At 31.4% G+C, this 16,347-nt stretch overlaps 1 long non-coding RNA gene across 1 annotated transcript; it reads right to left on the bottom strand.

Annotated features, from left to right (window-relative positions):
• Window positions 1-8,372: 8,372 nt before the first annotated feature.
• On the bottom strand, window positions 8,373-12,295 carry LOC107870040. Its single transcript, XR_001674021.2, has 3 exons — window positions 11,981-12,295; window positions 10,816-10,900; window positions 8,373-8,972 (listed from the first exon to the last, which is right to left on the bottom strand). It is a non-coding gene; the product is annotated as an uncharacterized LOC107870040 (long non-coding RNA).
• Window positions 12,296-16,347: the final 4,052 nt, after the last annotated feature.

The raw sequence follows: 16,347 nt of genomic DNA, 5'->3' as shown, positions 1-16,347 counted from the left end.
TGCAAGTTCCCATTAATATTAACATGAATGAGTTGAAAAAAATGATGCATAATTTATAGATTTTTCATTGGAAAAAATGATGCATAATTTATAGATTTTTCATTCATGTAAATTATAAATTTTGGATCATTTTGCAATCAATAAAATTCCCCAAATTCATTCACTCCTTAGTCCTTGCATTTTATTTTTTTTCATTTAACGATTTAAAAAAAAAAAACACTAGCAGGGATCGAACCCGCGCAGTAGGCTGAAGGAAGCACCCAAGAAGAACAAATAACACCACTGGGTTATCTAAGTGCCTTGTTTCATGTGGTTCAACATTAATATACATACATAAATATACATTTTCTACCTTATATGTATACAACGAAATTTTTTTTACTGAGGGGGTTCGGGTGAACCCCATGCAACCACGTAAGTTCGCCCCTTGCGCTAATTTAATAACGTTTTAATACCGTTAATTTAATAACATTTTAATTACGTTAATTTGATAACATTAATTTAATACATTACTACTATCTTTAATAACATTAATGTTATAACGTTTTATTAAAACTATAATTTTTCATTATTAGTATAGTTTCATCTTTAATTTAATATTTAAATAAATAATATTTAGATATATTATATAACTTAAATTCGCCCTCTGCTTTATAATATATATACATACCCGTGCGATTTTTCGTATGAGGCTGACCCACCTAATTAATAAATCTGCAATATTGCTCTTTTTCCGCAATGACAAAAGAAATTAGATGTCATTTTCATCTTTGAGCCGAAAATAAAGAAAAAATAATAGTGAAAAGTCATTTAAAGGTCATATTTGTACAGTTTTGAATAGTTAAAGGTTATATTTGTGTACTGTTAAAGTTTAAGGTCATATTTATGTATTATGCCCTTAGATTTTAAGCTGGACGCGCCCAATTTTGCGTGTTGAACACGCGTTTTGCCACGTAAGATCGGAGGTCATATTTGTGCAGTAGTGAATAGTTAAAGGTCATATTTGTCCACTGTCAAAGTTTAAGGTCAAAGTTATAATTTGGTGTCAAGTTTAGGGTCTTATTTATGTGTTAACTCAATACTAAAAAAAAAAAAAAAAAAAAAGTCCATATTTTGTTCCCTTATTGCGCCAGCTTTTTTGGAAAAAAAATATATACAGATAAATAAGATTTTATTTTAGTTTTTCAAAAAAAAATAATTTGATTATTTTTTGTCAAAATTTAGATTAAATTAAATCTTAAACGTTTTGTGTGTATATAGTCTTATTCCTATCTTGTGAAGGTTAAGACGTCAACTCTAGTAAAGAATATTAAAAATCGAGTATGTAAAACAAGTATAAACGTGAAAAAGTCATGTTGAAGTCGATGAAGAAGAGAATAAAACAAACAACAATACTATGACACTCAAAAAGAAGAAAATAACAAGTAATATAGATCAACTAGCAATACTTACAAGAAAACTTGCCCACATGTACTACAGAATTTGGTAAATGTATTATTTATATTTCATTTTTTTAATGTCAAAAAAATCACAAGTGACACTATTTTATTTTGTTATAAGAATTTAAATTCAATCTTAAACTAAAAGTTTCACTAAATAATTTACACGTGGATGTTAATTTTTATATTCACTTTAATTAATTTTTATTAATATAAAATTAAATGTCATTTTCATTAATCTATGGTCTACAATAACCGGCTAAGCCGTCCATTTCATTTGGAAATATTATATTATGCCTAATCATATATGAAAGCTTTATGAGAATTATCTTAAATTTTTAATTAATATTTTAAAATATTATTAAGATAATTGTCTATATTTGACTTATTGGTATAAAAATGTTTAGTATTTAAATCTTAGGATAATATATTTTTTTAGTCATTCAATATTTAAAATCTTATTGGTTTGATTAATTTGAATTCGAACCGTATAGATTTATAAAAATTCAAAAATTTAGTGTCTGATATTCATATTGTGACTGGATTAATTTCGAATTCACATATTTAGGACCTGTTTTTGGGGTCGACATTTTCAAAATAATTTTTTTTCGTTTACAGAAGCTCGAATTCGAAACATTTAATCAGAAATAAAGAAAAATCTGAATCATCCGACCACAATTCATAGTGCTTTCTTTTTATTCTCTTGCATTAATCATCAATATCTTAACATATATTACTTAATAAAATTCATAATTTGCTTACTTTTAACATTTTTCTTAAACTATACAATGAAAATAATTCAAGAAAATGTAACTTTTTGAGAAGTGTTGATCAAAATAAATTATTTTTTAAATTAATTCATCAAAGTAATATGTTTTGAAAAACTTTACAAAACTAGTATAAACGTTGTTGGCAGTAACGTATAATTTTTTAAAAAAAAATTAACGGGCCACTAAACGATGTTAAAGTAGGAATCACAGAGTTTGATGTGGAAGAGTTGCAGAGTCTCGTTACCTTTGGTAATATTTTAAGCCAAAAACGTTACTTTCAGTAACGATTCCTACTTTAACGTCGTATAATGGTCCGTTAATTTTCTTAAAACCTAATATATTACTGATAACAACGTTTATACCAGTTTTATAAAGTTTTCAAAAAACTTATTACTTTCATGAATTGATTTTAAAAAATGATTTATTTTGATTAAAAAAATCACTTTTTTATACCTTTATGATTAGTGGAAGGTTTATGGGTAAATTTAATTAATATTACATAAATTATTTCTCCAGAATTCAATAAATTACTTTTCTTGAACGCAAAAAATTATAGACTTAAAAATTTAATTCAAAATTATAAACGCAATAAATTTGATATCCATTTGAACAATTATATAATTTGAATATCTAGTTCAAGCTATAAAATAATTGTTAAAATATTTTGAGATGTTAGAAGTATTGTTTTCTAATATTATGCAATTTGGTTCCAATCCAACCATAAAAAAAAAAAAAAAAAAAAAAAAAGTACCAAACATTAATATTGACAGATCAAAATTCACATGAAACATCATGTGGAGGACCAATTTATTTATTTTTTTTGGAGTGAAGAAAAAACATATGTCATATGACATTGATAGAGTTCCTATTTTATTTTATTTTTATTAAAAAAAAAGAGAGAGAAAAAGACATAAACCAACCGTGTTTTTCTGTCTTTTTTTTTTTTCATATTTATAATCTTTTGCTTAATATTTTTTACCAAATTATTTTAAAAATTATATGTTTCAATCGAAGGTTTATCATAAATAACTTTATAAAGATAGAGATAAAGTTCGCATATATACATCCTCGACTCCACTTATGAGGTTATATTAAATATGCTGTTATAAATTCCAAAATATATTATAAGAATTTGAAATTTGAATTTTAGATTCTTTTATAATTATTGCATTTATGTTTTTCCTTTTTAATAAAGTATCTTTTTATTTGTGTTCTTTATATTTACTTGTTTTAAAAGAGACTAAAAGAAAATTTTGGAAATTTAAATTGATTTTAATAAAGAAATTATAATTCTTGAATTTATAATAATGAAGAAATTTTGGATTTTTTTCCCTCATTTGAAATGTTTTCTATAAATCATACCTAACCATGAAGATTATATCTTTTAATGTTTATTAACCTTAATTTTTATTTTAGACTAAAGAAAAATTGAAATTGCATTTAACTTCACAACGTTAAATATAATTTTTGACAAGACCATTTTTTAAAAAAAAAAACTTTTTTTTGCAAAAAATCGATTTGTGTGTATAAGCCTTGATGAATATAATTATCTAGTACTTATACACCATACCAACTTTATTTGTATTTGACAAGCTTGTAGCTCCACTAGAACGTGTTTGTAGTACGCGATGTGTATGAGCTGACGAGGTTGAAATGGGAGAATACTGATGTTCTGATCCACCTGAAATTGCTTTATCAGTATTCGACAAGCTTGTAACTCCATTATGGCGACTTGCCCATAATTTTTGAGGAGTTACCTCTAACTCATGTACTGCGGGTTGCCATATTTGTGATGAAGAAAATTTATGAGCAATAGGGGACTCAGAACGGTGTCCTAATTCACCAGGCTTTGAAATGGTAAAATATCGATTTCCTGGTTCATCAGAAGCTAAATATCGATTTCCTGGTTCATCAGAAGCTATACATCGATTTTCTGGTCCATCAGAAGCTAAATATCGATTTCCTGGTTCATCAGAAGTTAAATATCGGTTTTCTGGTTCATCGAAAGTTGAATATCGATTTCCTGGTTTAGCGGAAACTATATATCGATTTCCCGATTCATCAGAAGCTAAATATCGATTTCCTGGTTCATCAGAAGCTAAATATCAATTTCCTGGTTCATCAGATGTTAAATATCGATTTCCTGGTTCATCAGAAGCAACTTCTTTTGTATCTAGCAAGCTTGTAACAACGTTATGGCGTGCCCCTAGTATGCGAGGAGTTTCTACATATGCATGATCGTCATGTGATGATGACTTTGAAATAGTAAAATATTGACGACCTGATTGATCATCAGAAGGTACTTCTTTTGTATCTGACAATCTTGTAACAGCGTCGCCACGTACTCCTAATATGTAAGGAGTTTCTGAAACGAGATAATATTGGCCTGCTGAACTGCGACGGTTTACTTTATTCGTATTTGTCAAGCCTGTAACTGCGTTATGACGTGCCCCTAGTTTGCGAGGAGTTGTTGCATTTCCATGGTTCCAAAAGAGTGGAAATATCATAAAGTAGAATTATTTTGGCCATGGCTTAAATAAAAACTTTGATGTATATTTGAAAAATGACCCAATCTTGATTATGTCAATGCCTTAATAAAAGTGTTATATATATAAGGAATTAATATCTTGGTAATAATCTCCATGTTATTTAATTAATTAATGATTATCACTAATTATTTATGTAAATATACATTGTATATACATAGAAAATATCTTTTTTCTTGTTATTGTTTGGAATATTTTGAGAACTTGGTATACATGTTTTGTTAGTTTATCATTTTCTTGCAAACTTTTTGTTCTTTTTTAGATGCTGCAGTTTCAATGTTAAATATTTGATCATTTCAATAATTTAAGTAAGTTATTTAATTAACATTAATTAAAACTTCCAACAACGACGACGATGATATACCTAATGTAATCCCACAAGTGGCCATAGGGTGAAAGAGCAGAGCGTACACATATCTGATCTTATCTCTATCTTGAGAGGTAGAAAAGTTATTTCCGATAGACGTTGTATAATTGCCTAAACATCATCATCAGTACAAGGGTCATATATATATATATATATATATATATATATAACGATAATAGCTTAACGGACACTAATTTATATACGTTTTTAGGGAATACACTTACATTTTAGCAGTACTCTTTTAACTAATGTCTATAAAGGCTTTATCATACTTTGTTAAAGGACATATTTATTGCCGCTAAAAGCTTTTTTTATTGTAGCGTTGGTTGTCAAAGACGTTGAATTAGAGATCAATTGTATCGTTTTGAACAAATCGCGTGGAAAGAGTTATTATATGGGGGTGTCTATGGTTCGATTCTATCAATTATTTTGTTGGAGATAGCAATGTATATAACACAACAATTCATCAACGATGAAAGCCGCTAAACTTCAGACTCGAGTGGAGAAAGAAGTCTAAGCTCCGGGAGGGCTTTTAGGGATTGAGAAAGACGGGTGGATTATAGAGCTCGTTGTAACATATGTATATGTAGTATTTATGCATATATGACCGTGTGGGTTAAATAAGCGTTTTCAAAATTTGGATTTTATAATGTCACTTGTTGGTACGTAATTTACCATATATGGGCCTCGGGTCCACCCCGACAACTGTGGGCTAACACCCACCAATTTAGCCCGAAAATGGTTCGTTCGAGCCTTATTGCCCGTTTGACCACCCAAACGGCTCCGTCGACCCTGCTGGGCCACCCTGGGCTGCTCCACACACCCCTGGGGGCCGCCAGTCAATTTTCAGCCCAAAATGCACCCGGACCCGGGCTCACCCCTACAACGGTGGGCTAACACCCACCGACAGGGCCCAAAAATGACCCGTTCGCGCCGGCACCTCATCCCCTTTTTCTTAAGAAATGTATGATTATATTTGAGATTATGATTAATTAACCTAATGATATCAATGGAGAAGAGGTGTTCAGATCTGCAATCTTGAAAACAAGGCACGTTACAACATCCTATCACGTTACTCGAACGATATATGTATGAAAATACCATTCATACAAAGTCGGATCTGCAATCTTGAAAACAAGGCACGTTACGGCATCCTATCAAGTTACTCGAACAATATATGTATGTAAATACCATTCATAAAAAGTCTGCAATCTTGAAAACAAGACACGTTATAACACCCGATCACGTTACTCGAAAGATGTATGTATGTAAATACCATTCATAAAAAGTCAGATCTGCAATCTTGAAAACAAGACACGTTACAGCATCCTATCACGTTACTCGAACGATATGTGTATGTAAATACCATTCATAAAAAGTCAAATCTGCAATCTTGAAAACAAGGCACGTTACATCATCTTATCACGTTACTCGAAAGATATATGTATGTAAATACCATTCATAAAAAGTCGGATCTGCAATCTTGAAAATAAGGCACGTTACGACACCCTATCACGTTATTCGAAAGATATATGTATGAAAATACCATTCATACAAAGTCGACGTTACAACACCCGATCACGTTACTCGAAAGATATATGTATGTAAATACCATTCATAAAAAGTCGGATCTGCAATCTTGAAAATAAGGCACGTTACGGCACCGTATCACGTTACTCGAAAGATATATGTATGAAAATACCATTCATACAAAGTCGACGTTACAACACCCGATCACGTTACTCGAAAGATGTATGTATGTAATACCATTCCTAAAAAGTCAGATCTACAATCTTGAAAACAAGACACGTTACAACACCCGATCACGTCATTCAAAAGAGGTATGTATGTAAATACCATTCATAAATAGTCGGATCTGCAATCTTGAAAACAAGGCACGTTACGGCACCCTATCATGTTACACGAAAGATATATGTATGTAAATACCATTCATAAAAAGTCAGATCTACAATCTTGAAAACAAGACACGTTACAATACCCGATCACGTTACTCGAAAGATGTATGTATGTAAATACCATTCATAAAAAGTCGGATCTACAATCTTGAAAACAAGGCACGTTACGGCACCCTATCACGTTACTCGAAAGATATATGTATGAAACTACCATTCATACAAAGTCGGATCTGCAATCTTGAAAACAAGGCACGTTACGGCATCCTATCACGTTACTCGAATGATATATGTATGTAAATATCATTCATAAAAAGTCGGATCTGCGATCTTGAAAATAAGGCACGTTACAGCGACCCACTAATTAAAGGTAACTTTTATTCATATATACAACAAAAGTTTATTACATAGTTTGGTTTGTATAGGATACATATGAAAATACAACAAATACATAAGTTACATGATAATATTTTTGATTTAACTAATATCCACCGACAGTATAAATAAATTTTCACGCTATCAGATCACCTATCAGCACATGCACGTAATCGACCAACCTAGCTCCATGAAAAAAGTGGTCGGATTTGCAATCTTGAAAACAATGTAGGTCACGACAGCCGATCTGCTAACAACACAAATACTGATCACGACCTGACAATGTGAAAATTCTTTACACTGTCAACGTATAAAAGTCGAACCCCGACTTTAAAAGATAGCCACTTTTAAGAAGTAGGACATGGACATATGTAACAACAAGGTGTACAAGATCAAATTTCCATTTTTCTACGTACTACAAGAAAATGGCGAAATTGTGACAAAAATTTTAGTCACAGACCTGTCACAAATCATTGATTGTGATGGATTTGTGACGGAAAAATGTGCATCTCAAAACCTTTGGTCATAAAATCATTGTGACGGATTTAATTTCCGTCACAAAATTATTGTGACGGACTTGAGACAGATCGTCCGTCACAATATAAATCCTTAAATTTGACTTAAATTCCGTCACAAATTTATAACAAATTTTTGACAAAATAATCCATTATAAAATAGTGACAGAATAATTACTGTAACAAATTTTCAAACTTAGTCACCACAATTGTGACAATATATTTCATTACAAATAATTTGTGACAGACTAATTTAGTCACAATATGATTCTCTTACCTATATTAGTAACAAATTTAGGATAGATTGTGACAAATTAAATCCATCACAAATTTTATTTGAATTTTTAATTTTAATAAATAATAATTACGAAATACTATGCGCGCTCTCTCACACTATATACATATAAAACATAATACAAAATTTATAATAAAAAACGTCTGAAATTAGTTAAAACATGCAAAATCACAACTTCAATAAGCAAAAGTCTACCAATGTTTAAAATTTAAAGCATATAACTATTCAAAAAAGTGTGACAATGTTCAAGTCGACACTTCAAGTAACTAAAGTCTCAAAATATTAAACACTTAAGCATAAGATGAGTCCCTATTAGGGAGAGTAGGATTACTAAATGAGCGAGAAGATGATGTCATATCGTTCATCATGCGAGACCACTGCTCCTCCATAGATTTGAATCGATCATCACTTTGTTGCCTCAATTGGAAAACCTCTTGCTCTACTCGTTGTTGCACCTCCGACTCTACACGCTCTTGAAGAACTCTCTCTTGATTTTCTCTCATATACGACACCTCTTCTCAAGTATTTTGATGCGCTCTTCGGCAACATGATCGGACAACTATAGGCAAATTGCATGTCATATCTTTATACAAGGTTGAAGCCTGAGATCCCAATCCATACACACGTCAGTTTTTTGCTCCCCCGCAACATCAAAGTACATGGGATTTATATCGAGTTTCTTGATCAGAATCTTCTGATGAATCATCTGTTGATCTCAAAAGAGCAGTAGCTATGACAACCTCCATTTTATCCTAAAAAATACAAATAATCAGCCAACAACAACGACAAGCCTTATTGTGTGCTTCGAGTGCGTCAGCGAGAACTTCATGATAGTTTTTCTAGAACTTTTACAGGAGGTGTAAAAAGGAAAACAGAGGTCCAATGGAAACTGATTTCAAGTTTCGTGACTCTATTTTACCACGTGAACAAAAAAAATTATCTTTTAAGTCTTCGATACTATAGCGTTGGTATAAACTAATATGTGGAACTAACATTGACAATTTCCGCGAAAGAACAGAGAGAGAGAGACAGAGTATTGGTATGTCAGTCCTCGTGACTATACATGTAACTGCATTGTGTTCATAACCAGTCAGCTTTGCTGATATCTTCTCAGGAACCACCCTCACTGCATAAAGTATCCAGTTTCTAAGGTCATTCTATATGAAGTGCTCAAACATAACGAAGACCCCACAGAACACGTAGACCTCAGAAAATTAAAGAGTATCCAACTCTGGTTACTCCCAGTAAAGAAATGGTTGGAAAAAGTCAGCAATCAAAAGGTATATCAATTAAAAAAAGACCTCAGAAACTCAAAGAGTATCCAACTCTGGTTTCGCCCAGTGCCCAGTGAAGAAATGGCCGGAAGAAGTCAACAATCAAAAGGCATATCAATGAAAAAAGAATGCATAAAACAAGTCCATCTGTTGAGAAAAAAAGTTATGCTTTTCAATTTTTGTGTATAAAACAAGTCCATCTGTTGAGAAAAAAGTTGTGCTTTTCAATTGTCGTGTTTGTAGAAAGGTATCCAAAGGGCAAAAGTAATTAACACATTCATTGTGACTCTCGAGGAATTACTTTGGAGTTGCTCTCGAGAATCTAGAACTTTAGTAAACCATTCACGCAAAGAAGCAAAGAAAGAAATTCTCAAGTATGACATTTTTCAGGCTATTGCATTGGAATAACAAATGTCAATTTGTTCTAGAAGTTCATGCTACCAGACACCCTTCTAACATCTTTAAGGGGCCTAGTGAAGCCATTCAAACAAGGTTGAACTTTGAACTTTCCTATGCAATGGAGTTCGCAAATTGTTGAAAACCTTAACAAGAAAAAAAAATTATAAACCTAAAATCAAACCTTAGTGCAGGACAAGCAACATGGATAATCTCTTGCTAAGTTGAACATAAAACAAGAACTGCTCAGAACAAATTTAGCGGTCTCTAGGACATAGAGGATCCAAAATGGTTAAGATGGTCTAGAAACGGGCATGAACATGGTAGACATTTAAACTAAACTGCGAACTCCCTTATGTTGTGTTTGAATGGAATGGAAAGAGGAAGGATGATAGGAGTGGAAGTAAAAGAGTGGGTTATAGTCTTTCTGTATGGATGGTTGTTTCGTATGGACTCATAATGTATGATATTGTGTTGTATTGCTTCAATGAATACAATGTTTGAATACATTGTATCGTTTCCCGACGTAACATAATCTCAGACATCAATAATTGGAAGGATAAACCTTCTAGAAATGTAGGATATGGGGTAGGGCTACTATAAAAGAGGTATGATAAAGGATAACAAGAACAACAAGAAGCAAACCACAATCAGAAATATTCCTCTCTAAATCTTTAAGATTCAACAAAAACAACAAGAAGTAAACCACAACAAGATGTCAACAATAATGCTAGTGAATCGAAATAGGCCACATACGGCTTCACTAGACTTCAAGATTTCAACAAAAACAGATTTTTAAGAGTACAAGATTGCAACAAGTGTAGTGAATCGAAATTGGCCCCACACGGCTTCACTACTTCATGAGAGCTATATTGATCTCATGCTTTCAAGATCAAAAGAATGAGAAGCTTTTTAGCAAACTTACATTAATGCTCTTCGACTTGGCATCAACAAAACTGCCATCCTTTTTTACACTGTCCATCCACATAGCTTCAATTCACTGTTCAAATCTGGATTATCAGAGAGAAAAGAAGTCCGAAAGTGTATTCAGTAAGATGAAGATAGATAATATTCATGGCATCCATTAATCTAAAAGGACATCACTTAATTCAATTTCTTAGTGCACTTAATTCAATTTCTTAGTGTTTTATTGTACTGCGTGTAGCGCGATCAAGTTAACTAGTATAATAATAATTGGATGTGCAGTTAAATATTATTTTGTTCACCACATGTTCCTGCAGCTGTTACTGGACAAGAAGCCAAAGGACATGTATCTGTATGACTTCCCCACCATGTTCCTGTCCTAAGCACAAGTACAACAATACACCCATGAATGTTAATCCGGCATCTAATGACCAAGATAAAACAGGTAAGGGAGTTCTGTCCATGAGATCTAGTATCCATGCATCTAAGATATAATTGAATTGCTGGTCAAATAGTTTTCACTGTTTTCTCAAAATCCAAGTTGTCCAACTTAGACAAAGTCGACGCGTATATTCCGAAGAAAGTTTCTGAAAAAAATGATAGCCCAACAGCTCTACGAGATTTGATCCAATACCAAAGGAGAGAAGATAACATAGAAAACAAGATATCATAGTTTCTAATACTATCATAGAAGAGCTGCAAAGACATAATGCATATAACAAACGAGAAAGACCATTATAATGCATAAGATGCGGGAGATCTGACCATAGAATACACAAAACATTACAATAAGGGAATGTAGTCTATTCCTGCTGATGAGTAAGACAACAACGGAAGAATGTCTTTTTTTCTACTGACACACTTTTGCAACAACATTGATATTTTCCAGACATCCAACTTTTAGAATACGTTATGAGATAAAACAAGGGAAATGGAGAAACTAGATCAGCAGAACAAAGTCACAAAAGCAAAATGCACGCCACAGAATATGATGAGAATTAACCAGGAAACTTCAATCAGATTAATGCATAAATGATAACATTATAACTTATCCACAAACAACCCTCTTCCTCTCTTCCCCTTCCTTTTTACCAAGATAACCAAACATGCTAAGCATATCTTCGTCCAGCTTACACTATGTAGAATCACCACTTTCAAAAAAATACCTTTAGATTCAACAGACAATTGTGTGTGTCCATGAAGATTTCCCGGCCAAATGCTTTGAGCAATGTTCAGAGGAAACAGTACCAAAATTCAGTTGGGGTATTTGATTCTGAGCTAAATGGTTGGGTTCTAAAATTGAAGCTTTAATTTGTGGGAACTTCGAAGGAGAGATTCAATTAACTTAAGCAAGGGAGTATAATTGAGAGAAAAGAGATTTAATTACCTTCTTCTTGTGTGCTGATAACTGTTGTGACGGAATTGAGAGAAAATATAATTATTGTGACCGAATGCTCAATCTGTCGTCGTGAATTTGTGATAGAAAATTATTTTTTTTCTCATCAGCTTTAATTTGTAACGAAAATATATCCGTCACAAATATTATATTTAAATCTATCACAAATCTATTACTCTTTGAATATTTATGTGAAAATAAAAAAAAATTAAAATTTTTATATTTATGCAAAAATAATACATCATAAATTCGGTAAAATTCTGTTACAATTTAACCATTTTCTTGTAGTATAAGCTCAGCATAAAAGCTTTTTGATATTGGAGTAAAATAATTGTCTATATTTACAAATTTGTCACTAAAATAATTATTATTATTATCACCATTTGAAGAAGATGAATTGACAATGAAGAAAAATAGGGAAAAATATTATCAAGAAAATTGCAAAAATGGAAAATGAATTTTTCTTGCCATGGGTCAAAAGTTTAATTAAGTGGTTATATTGATGAATAATCCTATATACTATGGATTATGGTATAAGCTAAGGTCAAAATTTTGTCATTTCCAAGAAAAGTATATTAGAAATTTCGCAGTACTATATATTAGTATAATAATAAATTTAAATTTACAAAGCTATTTTGTATTATAATATTTGTAAAGAATCTTTCAGGCAGCAGAATAAGCCATGCAAAAGAATTTTGTTTATGATTTAATTTATTCAGAGTGATAGAAAATAATTTTATTTATTAGTATGTTTTAGTCGAGTCGTGAATCTATTAAAAATAGTTTTTTTATTCAAAATGATAGAAAATAATTTTATTTATTAGTATATTTTAGTCGAGTCGGGGTGTATTGAAATTTTTTTTTTTGTTCAAAGTGATAGAAAACAATTCTATTTATTAGTATATTTTATCGAGTCGAGGGTCTATCGAAAATAATTTTTTTTTATCTTTTAAAGTAGGAGTAGAGTCTGCGTATATTAGGGGTGGCAAGCGGGCGGATTGGATTGGATTTGAATGGGTTAAATATGGATCGAGCAAAAATGATTTGGATTGCAATTCGCCTATATAAATATGGATAAATATGAATTTGGTCAAATATGGATTGGGTAAAAATGGTTTCAACCCACTTTAACTCCATATCAATTTGATTTTTTTTTCATTTCTTTTTTTTTAGTTTTTTCTTTTTAGTTTTTTTTGTTTCTCTTCTATGTGTAGCCTCTAGTTTTCTTTTTTCTTCCTTTTGTCATTTCTTTTTTTTTTCTATCTCTACCCTCTGTCCTTTGTTTCTCTTTCTGTTTTCTTGTTTTTCCTTTTCCTTTTTAGTCTCCTTTTTTTTCTATTTATTGTTTTTTTGTTTTTGCTTCTTTCTCATTTTTTTCTTTTTTGGTTGTATTTTATGTGTTATATTTTTTTTATTTTTGAAGAACATAGTTAAGTCGAGTACAAATTATGGATAATAATTAAAATATCGTAACCACTTAGTATATTTGTTTTCACCCTCATCTTTTTTCTTTTTCCTTTTTCATTATTTTTTCTTTTTGATTTTTTTTGTATTTTTTTCTTCAATTCTTTCTTTACGTTTTTCTCTCTCTTCTATCTCTAACTTCTACCTCTCTTTCTACTCTTTTTTTTCTATTTTTGGTTTCCTTCTTTTTTTATGATAACGAAAATACCACAAACGCATATTGATTTATATTCCCCCAACATTTATAATTCGAGGGCTATGTGGATCTTCAGCCATGTATATTTTAGTCTCAAAAAAATACAATTAATTCATATACTTTTTTTTTATTTTCATCATGTGTCTGTGCCTGCATTGGAGCCCCGACTAATTCGGATTGGGTGTTGCAGGGCTCATTAAGGTGACAGCACTCCCAACAGAGTTTTCTCCATAACCAAGGTCGTACGTCGTACATCACTGTCCTTCTCGTATCATATTTGTAAGACTACACTGAATATGTTATTGATACGTTGATATATTCTTTACAGAGATAACTAACTATTTGTCAAAGATCAATTTTAACTGATAGTGTTAAAATACTATAATTTACCACCATATATTTATCTTTTTTCTCAATTATTTAAGACTTTTAACTTTTATCTAAAATAGAACTATCAGAAAAAGTTTTGATCTATCCAACAAATTGCAAAAAGGGGACTTTGGCGTAACGGTAAAGTAATTTCTATGTAATTTATTGGTTATCAGTTTGAGTTATGAAACAGCCATTAATATATCCGCCTTTATAAGTAGAAGAAAATAATTTTTTTTTATGAAGCCATGCATATTTGGCAACAATTGGCATATAAAATTACAACAACGTACAACATACTCAACATAATCTCATAAAATGAGATCTCGAGAGAGCAGATTATATGTAAATTTTATCTCTATCTAAGAGATAAAAAGGATATTTCTTATAGACCCTCGACTCAAAGAAACATATATAATATTACAACATAATTAAGTAATATTAAGAGTAACACATCTAATACCCCTGAACTATGACCAAATTTGCTACGACACACTCCAACTTCACGGGGTCCTATTATCCCCTGAACTTAATTTTAGCGTATTTTTGTCACTCTTTTGTAACATGGTACCCTTATTACATAAAAATGAGGCTCACGTCAATAGTGTCACGTCAGCTAAAAAGGTGCCACATCAGCTAAAAAGAGTGACAAAAATACACTAAAATTGAGTTCAATATATATATATATATATATATATAGTCTTACCTTTTATTTCTATTAAGGTTATTTGTAGTTTGAATTCGCGATCTCCTAATTGCACAACAACGTATATTATTATGTGTGGGTAGTGATGAAATTAGAAATTTAACGAAGAGTGCGCTAATTTTCTTCTCAGTTGTGTTGAGGGTGTGCAAATTAAAACTAAAAACACACTCATAATGGCTAACGTTTAGCTTATATACACAACATAATTTTCTCATGAAGGTTGTTCACATGACCACCCTTTGATATAGGTGGCTCCATCCATGTGTGTGGGGTTAGGGAAGGATCGCTGAGGGTCTATCGAAAATATCCTCTCTACTTCATCTGAGTTAGTGGTATGGATCGGACTGCATACACTTTATCCTTTGTGGGAATATGTTATTGTTATTGTTGTTGGTGTTGGTTAGGGGAGGATCGATCGACCACATTAGGTTGTGCACGGTCTTATGATAATGATAATGATAATGATGCTAATCAACTTAGTCATGTCTAGAAAGGTAATTTTACTATATCATTCTTTGATTATATTAAATTCAATAATTTTACTTAGATTAATGGCATATAACATAATGAAACGACATGAAACAATACAATCTATCTGAATTTCAAGTAAAAAGAGACTATTATGAGCAAAAAATAGGAGAATTTCAGTACAATACGATACGTTATAAAACGATATAGAACAACATATATAGGTACATATAGTTAACTGTTTATTCAGAAAATAAGACAGACAACGTGTTTATAGATCGACAATCGTTAACATTTTCCTCAACCACAACATATACAGGTACATGTAGTTAACTGTTTATTCAGAAAATAAGACAGACAACGTGTTACAGATCGACAATCGTCAACGTTTCCCTCAACCATAACATATACAGGTACATGTAGTTAACTATTTATTCAGAAAATACGACAGACGTGTTTATAGATCGACAATCGTTAACGTTTCCCTCAACCACAACATATATAGGTACATATAGTTAAATTGTTTATTCAAAAAAATAAGACAGATAACGTGTTACAGATCGAAAATCGTTAACGTTTCCCTCAACCACAACATATACAGGTACATATAGTTAACTGTTTATTCAGAAAATAAGACAGACAATCTATTACAGATCGACAATCGTTAACACTTCCCTCAACTACAACATATACAGGTACATACAGTTAACTATTTATTCAGGAAATAAGACAGACAGCGTGTTACAGATCAACAGTCGTTAACGTTTCCCTCAACCATAACATATATAGGTACATACAGTTAACTGTTTATTCAGAAAATATGACAGGCAGACAACATTTTACAGATCGACAATCGTTAACGTTTCCCTCAACCACAAGATATACATGTACATATAGTTAACTGTTTATTCAAAAAATAAGACAGACAACGTGT

Source organism: Capsicum annuum, chromosome 5 (assembly GCF_002878395.1).
Source record: "Capsicum annuum cultivar UCD-10X-F1 chromosome 5, UCD10Xv1.1, whole genome shotgun sequence".
In the NCBI taxonomy this organism is placed as follows: Eukaryota; Viridiplantae; Streptophyta; class Magnoliopsida; order Solanales; family Solanaceae; genus Capsicum; species Capsicum annuum.
Note: the sequence above shows the minus strand (reverse complement) of the source record. Positions and strands in the feature narration are given on the sequence as shown.